Source organism: Sciurus vulgaris (assembly GCF_902686455.1).
Source record: "Sciurus vulgaris genome assembly, chromosome: 2".
Taxonomy (NCBI): domain Eukaryota; kingdom Metazoa; phylum Chordata; class Mammalia; order Rodentia; family Sciuridae; genus Sciurus; species Sciurus vulgaris.
The window spans coordinates 95,661,409-95,673,597 of record NC_136462.1 but is presented as its reverse complement, the minus strand read 5'-3'; positions in this window follow the sequence as shown (position 1 = coordinate 95,673,597).

Genomic DNA, 12,189 nt, shown 5'->3' with positions numbered 1-12,189 from the left:
TTTCTTGTCCCTAAAGACTCTCTGAATTGTTAACCATTGTTGGGAGTCCCCAAAGCACTCATAGGGGTTTTATTAGGGCATTTACAAAACATGAACTTGCCTCTTTCTGCTGTTCATGCCCGTCCACTAGACTAAGCAGGGCCATGTCTAATTTGTCTTTAGATTCCAAGTGTTGAGGACAAAGCAGATCCTTAAGAACTGCTGGCTGGGAGGCTTAACAAAGGAATTTTTTAAAAAGCTTTCTTTTATTTTGCTTTCTTGAACTCCTGTTCTGGCTCTAAATACTTTCTCAAAACATGTAACACCTTCTAACATATTACAATCTTTCCTTATTTACTACATTCATTGTTACTATCCTTCTATTCAGCTAATGTTTGTTCTTTAGTTTAAGTTAATATTTATTTAAGGAATGGATAAAGTAAGTTCTGCTACATATTTTTCCTTTTAACCTTCATGTCTTTGAATTTTGTTTTTTAGGAAGTAGGCTGAATTTATGTATTATCTCCCTTCCTAGTGGTTTCTCTGTGGGTTTTGTGTCTTTGTCTGAGACTCCGCACTACCTGAATAGGATTCTTTGTGATAAGACTTTACAAGTACCTGCTAAACACTTAAGTACTAGCTAAACATTATCAACATATGTCAGCCTTAACAAGTTAACCCAAATAGGTTTATCAGATGGCCCTAGTCAAGGCGAGGGACAGCATTCATTCATTTAAAAGATATTTAACACTGCCTGCGTGCCTTTGTTCATTAAGTTGGATATAGTCAGCACCCTACAAGAACCTACATCTGCTGCTGAGGACCTCAAACATCTGGTACTTGCAACACACTTAGAAATGCTAGAGTTTTTGGTAGGTTAAAAAACTTAAAAATAGGGGTTGGAGCAGTGGCTCAGTGGTAAAGTGCTTGCCTGGTATTAGTGAGGCACTGTGTTCGATTCTCAGCACCACATATAAATAAATAAATAAAATAAAGTTTCATTGACAACCAAAAAAAAAAAATTAAAAATAACAATGTTCACAATACAATTACTTAATGCTACTGTAATAAAAGACAGACTCTATTCAGAGTGTCCCTGATTTAATGATTCATTTGCCACGTGTCTTAGTCTTCTTCATTTCTGGACTGAGCTCCATATCATTAGGAGATAGACCTCATGTGATGAAGTCAACTTTCCACCTCCCTGATGGCAGCTTGACTTCATGTCGTTGTGCTTACCACCACTTGCTCCTTTGTTCTCTACAACTCTCACAAACTCTTCAACAAAATATTCCATCCTTCATATGTCAGCATAATAAAAGTTCACTTCAATGAGTGATTCTATGCTTTGATTAAAACTGGAGCACACAGATGAAAATTTCTCATGCTGGATAATGTGCAGGTTTTCTTTGGGATTAGGAAAATGAAAATATCCTCTAAATAGAGGGAGGCGCACTGGTTGGCAGGGATACAAGGGTCTTGTGTAGCCAGAGGCAGCGTGAAAGTCCAGAGAATGGGCACTCTACAAAGGAAGAACAATGGTGGCAGAAAGAAAACCAGGTCTACTACACACATGAGTGTAGGCCTGCCCAAACTCATCACCCGGGACTCTTCTAAGGTGCAATGGATTCATGAGTGCAGTAATTTTCACTTAACCTTAGGGTCCAGTGCATTTTTAGACAGTGGTATTGATGACCCTGACCTTGGGCAGGCCTCAGCTGATGTACACGCATATCTGCTTTCAATTATTTTTAATCAAAAATGTGTAAAACATTAAATTATGCTATACAATATAGCCTAGGTGTATAGTAGGCTATGCAATCTAGATTTTTGTATGTAAATTTTATGATGCTCATTCAACAATTAAATCACTTAATGACACATCCCTTAAAAATGTATCTTATCAGTAAATTATCATGACTATATATGCAAAATGATCACTACTGATTAAGGATATATGTATGTGTGTGTATGTGACAGACAGAGAGAGAGAGAGAGAGAGAGAGAGAGAGAGAGAGAGAGACTGAAAACAAAATCAAAAGGTAAGGAGATAACTAACTCCAAAACCAAAATTTTTAAATTACTGGAGAGTGAACTAGGTGGGGGCAAGGCAGGGCTTCTAAGTATTGGTCATACCTCATTTTTAGAGCCAGGTAAGGATACTTATTTTACAGTTACTTTATAAAACTTCAATATATTTTAAATATAATTTTTTATATATTTAACAATAAAACAGTTAAAAATCAAAACACCAACACCATAATGCAAAGAAATAATTAAGTTGCAGTCCTACTTAGTACGATGTTTGGGATCAAATTCTACATGTGAACAATTCTTCTCGAGAAATTAGAAGACTTTGGCAACTAGATTTTCTGGAAATTGCTATGAGGCTTTCTTTCCTCCTGTTCTATTAAGAACACAATAATAAAATATTAATAACAAAATCATAAATGGTTAAACACATTTAATAGTGCAGTTTGCTCAGGAATTCTTAGTGCAGTGTATATGTACAACATGTTTTAAGAGATGTATAATCTCTGTGTGCTTCAAATTTCTGTGTCTCACAGTAAGATGTAGAAATTCAGGAATCAAGCTCAGCTTCCTCACCTCCCATCTCTCTTCACTCTGTGTCCTAGGTAACGTTTGCAATCATGCACTCCTCCACATTTTTATTGTCTCTACTTGTCTCCGACTCTCATCATCTTTTGCTTTTACTACTTTAATAGCTTTATAAGTGATTTCTAATCCTCGTCTCTTTCTCTGCCGATTCAACTCCCACAGAACTTGTAGCCAGACAGATCTTTCTAAAACACAAATCCTTCCCCCATACATCCAAACTCACAGAACTTCCTACAGAATAAAGCCCAAACTCCTCAGAAAAACAGACATCTCTTTTAAAAATCCAGGTAGAGCCTATATTCCTGGTCTCATGCCTACTCATGCTCCAGTTTTACAAAGTCTTTCTATTTCCTCCAATGTGCCTTGCTCTTTCTTGCAAGGAGATTGCGTATGCTCTTCCCTCTCAACAATTAATCAGTTAGTACTGTCTTGACAAATCTTTACACTCTAAAGCTCAGCTTCGTTAATTAATTCATTTTCATCATTTCTTCTGACCTTATCCCATTCCCTGGCATGTTGGGAACTTAATCTTCTGTGCTTCCTCATAAGTAGGATGCATCTTGATGACAACTTTTCATAATATGATGGAATCATCTCCTTTTTTTTTGTTTTCATTTGTTTTGTGCACCTTGGAAGAGGTGACCATAGCTTATTTTTCTTTGAATTCTGGAGTCTAAAACATTGTAATGTAAAATAGTTTTAATAAATAAATATAAGAATCAGGATGATGAGACCACCTAAGAAGGCAGATAGAGATGCAGAATTGGGACCTGTAGTAAAAGAAAGTAGACTGACCTTGAGTTTCAAGCTGGCAAGTTAAGAAATAAATCAGAGCCTATAATGAAAAGGTACGCTTCATTCACTCAATGTGAAGTATTTGTCATTATGTACCTACCACTGGCCTTAGTCAAATAAAATAACTTAAAAAGCATTAATAATGACACCAAATCTGGATGGCTCATGGTTTAAAAAGACAAAAAATAAAAAAAAAATTTAAAAAAATATTGGTGCCCTCAACCTGGGCTGAGTAACTTCCAAGCAAATATTTTGGGAAGGAGAAAACCAGTACAAGTAGGTACAGAAATGCTTTTGTGGGCAAACACTATCTATGTGATGAAATGTTTGATCAAAGTGATTATTTGCAATGCTGGTGTTCTACTGCATTGATGAAAGGCTTCCATCCCAAACGTTTGCTTTTTGTCATTGTGAAAGCCAGTTCAGTGAATTCAATTGAATGAGCAAAAAAAGACCACCCAAGGCCAGGTGCACTTTCTTACTCACATGCTGTTTAAACTTACGTGGTCACTCCAGCATTTATCTGAGCTTCTAGGAAGTCAACCAGATCATATGTATTTTTCTAGGTGAAGCAAAGAAAGGGAGCAGCTCTGTTCTGCTGTGGTCTGTGTAAAACAAAGGAAGCCTGCTCTCTGACAGCACTGTCAGCTACCATTCAACATGAGCCTGCCCTGTGCTACACACTGTGCAAAGCACTTTATGCATATTAACAGTCTCATTTAACTGCCACAACAGTCATGTAAGGAACCCAGTTTACCCAAAATTCATGCAAAAAAAAAAAAAAAATGAGATCCAATGAGATCAAGCAGCTTGTTTAAGGTCACACTGAAGCAAAAGTTCAAACTCACCTACAGAGGTGGAATTCTATGACACTGTTGAGACTTAAGCTGTAAAACTTCTCAAATTGTTATGTAGTTTTAATTTTATTTTATTTTCCTTAGAGAGAATCTTAGAAATCATATAAGCCTCTGGTCTCCCAAAACTGAGTCTTCCTCATGTAACTTGTTTCTGACTGAACCAGAATTCAAAGTCCAAATTTGCTATTCCTTGTGTCTTTGCTCTTATTAATACTTTCTGAAAATTCTCTAAAACTGGAAACTACACCTAAAAAGTTCTCCATGCATGTTTGGAAGTGAATGAATAAACAAAGGAATCAATGGGTTGCAGATTTGAGAAAACTGATTAGAAAATTCATGTTCTTAAACACACTATTGAAAACTTGATTATTTGCATTGGTGGACAAGTCGTGATTACCTAAATTTCTCTCCTGTTGTGCCCTGTTTTCTCTCTGGAAATCAGTACTTTTGTTTAACTGGGTAACATTTATTATTGGGGAAAAGGAATAGGGACAGGACCCTCATCCCTCAGGATTCCTCGGATTGGAAGCTGCTTCCAGAGTTTGTCTTGCTAAGGTAACTTTGTAAGCAAAGGCATCCCCGCATGATGCTGTCATAATTGCATTTGTCCCTATTGTATTAAAAGGGGTCATGCCAGTTGTTTTCATCTTATTAGACTGTTCAGAGACCTTATCTCCTACTAGTTGCTCTTAACTAATTTAAAGCTTGGAATAAAGCTTCATCTAAAATGGACTCTGGGCATTTTTCATCCAGTTAATTACTTTCCTGCTCATTAGTATAATTGTATGTTTTACCTGCCCTAGAGAAAAGATATCCAAATCAATAGAAGGGAGAGTGGAGAAATAGGTTAGGCATGGAATGCTTGATCTCATGTGTAATCAATATCCATGCCGCCCACAGCAGAAGAAAAACTCACCATAGAAGATCCTGAAAGGGAGCATGGCCTCCTTCCTTGCGAGGCATCCTCCCCAAACGGCAACGTGGAATTATAAGGAAATCCCTTGTAAGGACAGATGGTTATAAACAGTAGAGTTGAAACTTAAACTACATTCAATTTCAAGTCTTTGTCTTCTATACAAAATTGTGTCAGAATTTTGTCACTTAATTTTTTCATATTTATTTTATTCTTTGATATTGAAAGATATGCATACATAGTACATTTGCAAAATATAGAAAAGCACAAAGAAAAAATAAATATCAATCATATTGTTAGCTGTTAATATCATACGTGTTGTCTTCTAATATTTTCACAAATATACATGTTCCTATAGCTTCTTTTTAGAGCAAAGTTGAGATCACATTGTATAATACTTCAGTTTTTAAGGCATGCTCATGCACAGTATCTGATATGAGTAAAGAAATGAACAGGACATTACTCTGGAAATAGACTGTAAACCACTTCATTCATTAACATCATATTTACCATGGGACTGTGAATTGTTACATTGTTTAGTTAAACTCACATCTCTAGTGGTTTATCATCCAAAGTTTTCCACCAATAAAAGACATTGTTAAGTTCTACAAATATGTCCAAATTCAAGCACCTTAATGGTCTTACATTAACCTAAATTCAAAATACTTTCCCACCATAAAGTTGTGCTCCAACAATACGGTCTTACAGAATCTATAAACAACTACTTTCCACATTAGAGGCACAACTGGAACCATAATAAGTTTGGTATTTATTGCTTCCAATTAAGATCATTATTAGTACACATTAAGAAGCCCAGTGCCAGGTGTGATGGCACACACCTATAATCCCAGCGACTGGGGAGGCTGAAGCAGGAGGATCACAAGTTCTTGGCCAGTCTCAGCAACTTAGCAAGGCCCTAAGCAACTTCTAGAGACCCTGTCTCAAAATAAAAAATAAAAAGGGCTGGGAATGTGGCTCAGGGGTTAAGCACCCCTAGGTTCAATTCCCTGTACCAAAAAAAAAAAAAAAAAAAAAAAAATGAAAGAAAGAAAGAAAAGAAAAGAAAAGAAAAAGAAGAAGCCTATTAATACACTAGAAAATTAATTAGTGACTGAATTTAGAATGGCACAGTCACTTGCCTAAAACACTCTCAATGTGAACAGAGTTTTAATCTGATATATTGAGACTTTTTTTTTTTTTTTTTTTAGAAAAATGGGTCACAATGTAGAGTGTGGAATTTGAGAAGTCATTGATTAGGTTTGAGTAATGATTTAAGTCTTTGCCTATGGCTTCTGAGTCTTCAAATTCACATAATTTTAAAATAATCAATTATGACATATCCTCCATGAAGGTTAAGGACAAAGGTTATTTCTTCATATATTGACACCCATGCGACAAAATTGGCTGATCCTTTTCTTTTAAAATATGTGGAAAGTAGAAGCAAGACAACATGGTTTCTGCTATTTCTGTTTCCTCATCTAGATTTTGTACATATTTCATTGCATGTACAACTACTTTTTAGTGCTAACATAAAGAACAATGTGTATTCAATGTCAATTCCCATTTGTTCAATGCTAGTATATAGGAAAGCAATTAACTTGTTGTATATTAACCATTTATCCTGCAAACTTGCAATAATCACTTATTAGTACCTAAAACTTTTTTGACAACTCTTTCAGATTTTCTATGTATACAGCCATATCATCAGCAAAGACAGTGTTATCTATTCCTTCCCAATATATATATTTTAAATTTCATTTTCATCTTACTGCATTAGGTAGAACATTGAGTACAAAATTGCAAGATGGGCATCCTTGACTTGTTGCTGATCTTAGCAGGAAAACTTTGAGCTTCTTGTCATTAAGAATGATGTTAACTGATTCTGTCAACGTGTTGTTGAAATTGGCTTGCCAATATTGTATTGAGGATTTTTGCATCTATGTTCATCAAGGCTGTTGGCTTGTAATTTTCCTTTCTTAGGATGTTTTTGTATAATTTAGGAATCCAAGTAATGCTGGCCTCATAAAATAAGTTTGCTTTCATTTGTTTCCCTTCTATTTTTTTGAAGAGTTTGTGAAGAATCTGTATTGGCTATTCTTTAAATATTTGGTGTAATTCAGAAGTAAAATCATCAGATTTTGGGACTATTTTGATTGAGCACTTTCTATTATTGATTTAGTCTCCTTACTCACTATTGGTCTCCTTACATTTCTTATTTCTTCATGATTTAATCTTGATTGGTTTTATGTGTTTAAAAATGTATCTTTTTTTTAGGTTATCCAATTTTTGGCACATGATCTTTCATAGTAATCTCTTACAATTCTTTTTATTTTTTGGTATTTTTGATCTTGGTTGTAATGTTTCCTCTTTTGTTTCTGCTTTTATTTATTTGAGTCATCTCTAATTTTTAAGTCTTGCTAAAGTTTTTTTGATTTTGTTTATCACTTAGTTCAGTTAATCTTTCACATTATTTGCCCACTCTTTATTTTTGCTCTGATATTTATTATTTCTTTCATTCTGCTGACTTTCAACTCATGTGGCTCTTTATTTTCTATTTCCTTGGGGTGCAACATTAGGGTATTTATTGGAGATCTTTGATTTTTCTCCACATAGACATTAATTGCTATATGCTTCCTTCTTAGAACTGCTTTTCCTTCATCTCATAAATTCTGGTATATTGTGCTTCCATTTTCATTTGTCAGAAAATATTTTGAAATTTTCCTTTAATTTTCTTCAGAGAAACATGTTTAATATCCATGTGTTTATTAATTTTCTAAAATACCTCTTGTTTTTGACTTCTGTTTTTTTGTACATTATAGTCAGACTGATCATTTCAGTCTTCTTAAACTCCTAAGATTTGTCTTGTGGCCTAACACACACTCTATCCTGGTGAACATTCCATGTGTGCCTGAGAAAAAAAGGGATGCTTTTGCTATGGAGGGAAGATTCCACATTTGTCTGTTAGGTCCACTAGGTCTAAAATATTTTTCACGCTCAGTGTTTTCTTATTAATTTTGTCTGAATGATTCATCTAGCCATTGCATTTTCCTATGAATTCTGTTTTGCTGTTTATCTCTCCCTTTATATCTTTTAACATTTGCTTTATATAATTAGGTGCTCTGACATTGGGTTAATATGTGTGTACGATCATTATGACCTCTTGAGAAATGATTCCTTTAATTATATGTCCTTCTTTTTCTTTTTAAGGTTTTTAACATAAAGTCTATTTTCTCTGATTATAGCTACCTTTGTTCACTTTTGGTTTCCATTTAAAGGGGACACATTTTTCTATGCCTTTACTTTCTGTCTATTCATGTCTTTTAAAAGTGAAGTGAGTCTCTTAAAGGCAGTGTATACTTAGGTCTTATGTTTTAAAATCTTTTTGGTCACTCAGTGTTGGATGATTTTTGTTAGATAATTTAATCTGTGTAAATTCAAGGAAATTATTGATACGTAACTTACTACTTCCATCTTGTTATTTCCTGGTAGTTTTGTAGACACCTTTTTTCCTTTATCTTTCACTACCTTTCTTTGTGATCTACTGGTTTTCTGTAGTGATATGTTTTGAATCTTTTCCACTCTTGTGCACCTACAATAGATTTTTGATTGTGGTTACCACAAGGCTTACATAAAACATCTTATATTAGTCCATTTCAAACTGATAACAATTTAACATTAAATGTTAATTTAATGTTTTGGATGTTAGAATTTACATCATTTTGCAATGTGTATCCATTTATAATTTTCTTTAGCTATAATGGTGATAAATGACTTTTTTTTCAATGATCATACTAGGAATAAAACTGCATTATATATCATGATTATAGTTCTAGACTATACTGACTATGACTCTGTAATACTTATGCTATTGATATTTGTACTTTCATAAGTTTTATGATATTAATTAGTGGCCTAGTGTTTGCATTTAAAGCACTCTACCAATTCCTATAAGGCAGGCATAGTGGTGATAAACTACCTTAGCTTTTGTTTGTCTGGGAAAATTTTTATTTTCTCCTAATTTCTGAAAGACAATTTTGCTGGGCACAGTGTTTTTGGTTGGCAGTACCCCCTCCCCCCTTTTATTACTTCAAATATATCATCCCATTCTTCCCTGGCCTGCAGGATTTCTGATAAGAAATCTGCTTGTAGACACATTGACATTCTTTTATATTTGCTGTTTCTTATCTTTTGCTGCTCTTGGAGGTTTTCTTTGTTTTCAATTTTTTTATACCTTAATTGTTATGGTTCTTTTTGTGGACTCTTCTTTGGGTTGAGTTTGATTGGAGATCTCTATGATTTCTATACCGGAATACTGGTATTTTTACTCAGATTAGGAAAGTTCTCAACTATCAATTAAAATTTTTTTCTGACCCTTTTTTTAGTTTTGAAAGTAAAAGGTTATGAAAAAGATTGGTCACTTGATATTGTCCCATAATTTCCATAAGTTTTCTTCATCCTTTTTTCCTATTTATTTCAGTCTTTGTGTTCTTCTCTGAATGAATAATTTTGAATGTTCTGCCTTCCAGCTCACTAGTTCTGTGTGTTTGAATGTCCTGTGGATGCCTTCTACTGAATTTTTTACTTCAGTCACTGTATTCATCTCTAGGATTTCTATCTGTTTCTCTCTTTTTTCTTTTTTTTTTTTTTTTAGTCAAACTTTTCACTCTTATGTATTGTTTACCAAAGGTTATTACATTGTCTAGTCACATATTCTTGTAGTTCACTGAATTCTTTATGGGTATTATTTTAAAGTCTCAATCTACCATTTCATACCTCTCTATTTCTTTGGATTCCATGTTGGGAGATTTGTTAGCTTCTCTTGGAGTGCTGTGATTCCTTTGTTTTTCATAATCTTTTATGTATTTGAGGAGACAGCCTTCTAGTCTGACCACTACTGGTGTTCTTTGGCAAGGACAGACACCGATTTAATCTCGGCAATTCTGGAAGGGTATGGGTGATGACCCTAGCCAGGCAGAGGTTGTTATGTGTTCTGTAGTTGGCTGGGTCACTGCCTTTGCTCTGATATTAAATGGGGTTTCTTTTGGGCTCTTTTGGATGGTAAGATCACTGACTGGGTTCTAAAATTAGATGAGCTGCTAAATGACAAGAAGCTATAATGGCTTCTTATCAGGCCAATTGCAATATGTATTCCCTGTTTGGGTAGTTTTGTTGTTTGGGAATCTAAAGTTAGTTAGGGCTACAGTCTAAGCTCTATATTGGTCAGAGTTGCTTCTCAGAATGGGCAGGGCTGTAGACTGTGCTTCATAGAAATGAATGATTAAGGGTTGCTTCCCTGTCATGGTGGAACTATGAGGTAGGTATTTTGCTAGGTAAGTGGCTGTTTAACGTCCTAAGTCAAGCAGATGTAGCCTGGGTAGGGCCATAGTGTGGGCTGTATATCCAAGTTGAGCTTCTGCTTGACTTCCTGGGTCAAGGTCCCTTTCCTTCTGTGAATTGGGCAGAGGCTGTTGTTTCCCTGCCTGAGCTGGGTCATTTGGTTGGACTTTGAAGCTGGATTCAAGAGTAACCCTCTAGTGACCCCAGTGAGGTCAAACTTTCTACCATATTTCTAAAGGCAACTAGCTCAACTTTGTAAGTGGACTCTGAGGTAGATATGTTGGGCTCTGAGGTTTGTTGGTATGTGTGATTGTGTGATACAGTTGACAGGAACACAGAGGTACCACCAAGATCTACAGGCTGGTTTCTGTGACCTCTGCTTCCTTCTGTTGTTTCTACCTGACTCGGCATCTGTGTCCTTTCCTCCAGTGCTCTCCGTCAGGTAAGAAGAGTGGGCTTCCCAGGAAGTCTCCAGAATACTAGGGAAGCCACATGTCTGCTTCCATTCTTTTACCATTGTAGAAACTGTGGGTCTTGGGAAGTCATCTCTGTGTAGTACTGTGCTGATGAGAAGGAAAGGGAGGAGAGATGCAAACAAAGTGACACTGTTTATCTGTCCCTTCAATGAGGTTTCCATTCAAGTGCCCCAGATGACAAAATTGTGGTATTTTTATCAAGGTGTTTGTCTCTGTTTGATAGTTGATATTTGAACTTTCTGTGAGATATGGTGAAACCTGAGATCTCCCAATTGGCCATCTTGCTGAAATCACTGTCCTCACAGTTTTAACTCTCAGAATTATATTCACTGAGCATTCAGAACTTTGGCAATTACAATTTAGCTTTTTTTTACCATGGTACCAGATCCCGTGGAGATTTCTGCTCTAGTTAATTGGGATTCTATGTATCTAACCATGTCTCTCTCCAATCTGGGGGGCTTTGTGCTGTGACTTCACTTCCCTGATGAATTTAAAAAATAGTGACTGATTTTTCAATTTCTTTAGCTTTTTACTTGTCATTAGTAAGGAGTAGCAACTTTTAAGTTTCTTACCTGTGGGTTGTAAACTGGAAGTCCTAAAGATATCTTTAAATGATTCTTTTTTCAGCTGGGCTGCAGGTATGGTCTTGAGTTAATCTTATTCCCACTTAATGGTACATGATTTTTTTCTCTTTTTTAGCTTTCAAAAATGTTAAGGATATATTATGTCTCAGTAAGAATGGTTCTGGATAAGCAGTAGCTTTCTGATTATGTAACTTAATAGAGGTCTAAAGAGCAACATAAAAAAAAATCTTTCATAGATAAAATTAGTCTTACATTTCTTACCTCAGTGGTCTTTGTACTGGAATATCTTTTCCCTGGGGATACATTAAGACTTTCAGTCAGACACTCTGGCAGGAATAGTTTTAAGGAAATCCATTTCCAAATCTTCAACTGCTGTATTCGTAGTTTCCTAGAATTGATTTGCCTGACAATTTTCTAGTGGCCAATGCATCATGCTAGATGTTTCCTGTCCATTCTCTTTTACTAAATTCCCCTTTCATAATTGCCTTTATCCCAATTCACAAAGGAAAGTCATAGATTTCACACAAAAAGTATCTGTACATGGTGAATTACCTGTGTGTGAGGGGTCAATCAAAAGGATAAGTTAAAGGATAGTAATGACTGGTAAATAATTTCTCTTGCCAAACAGA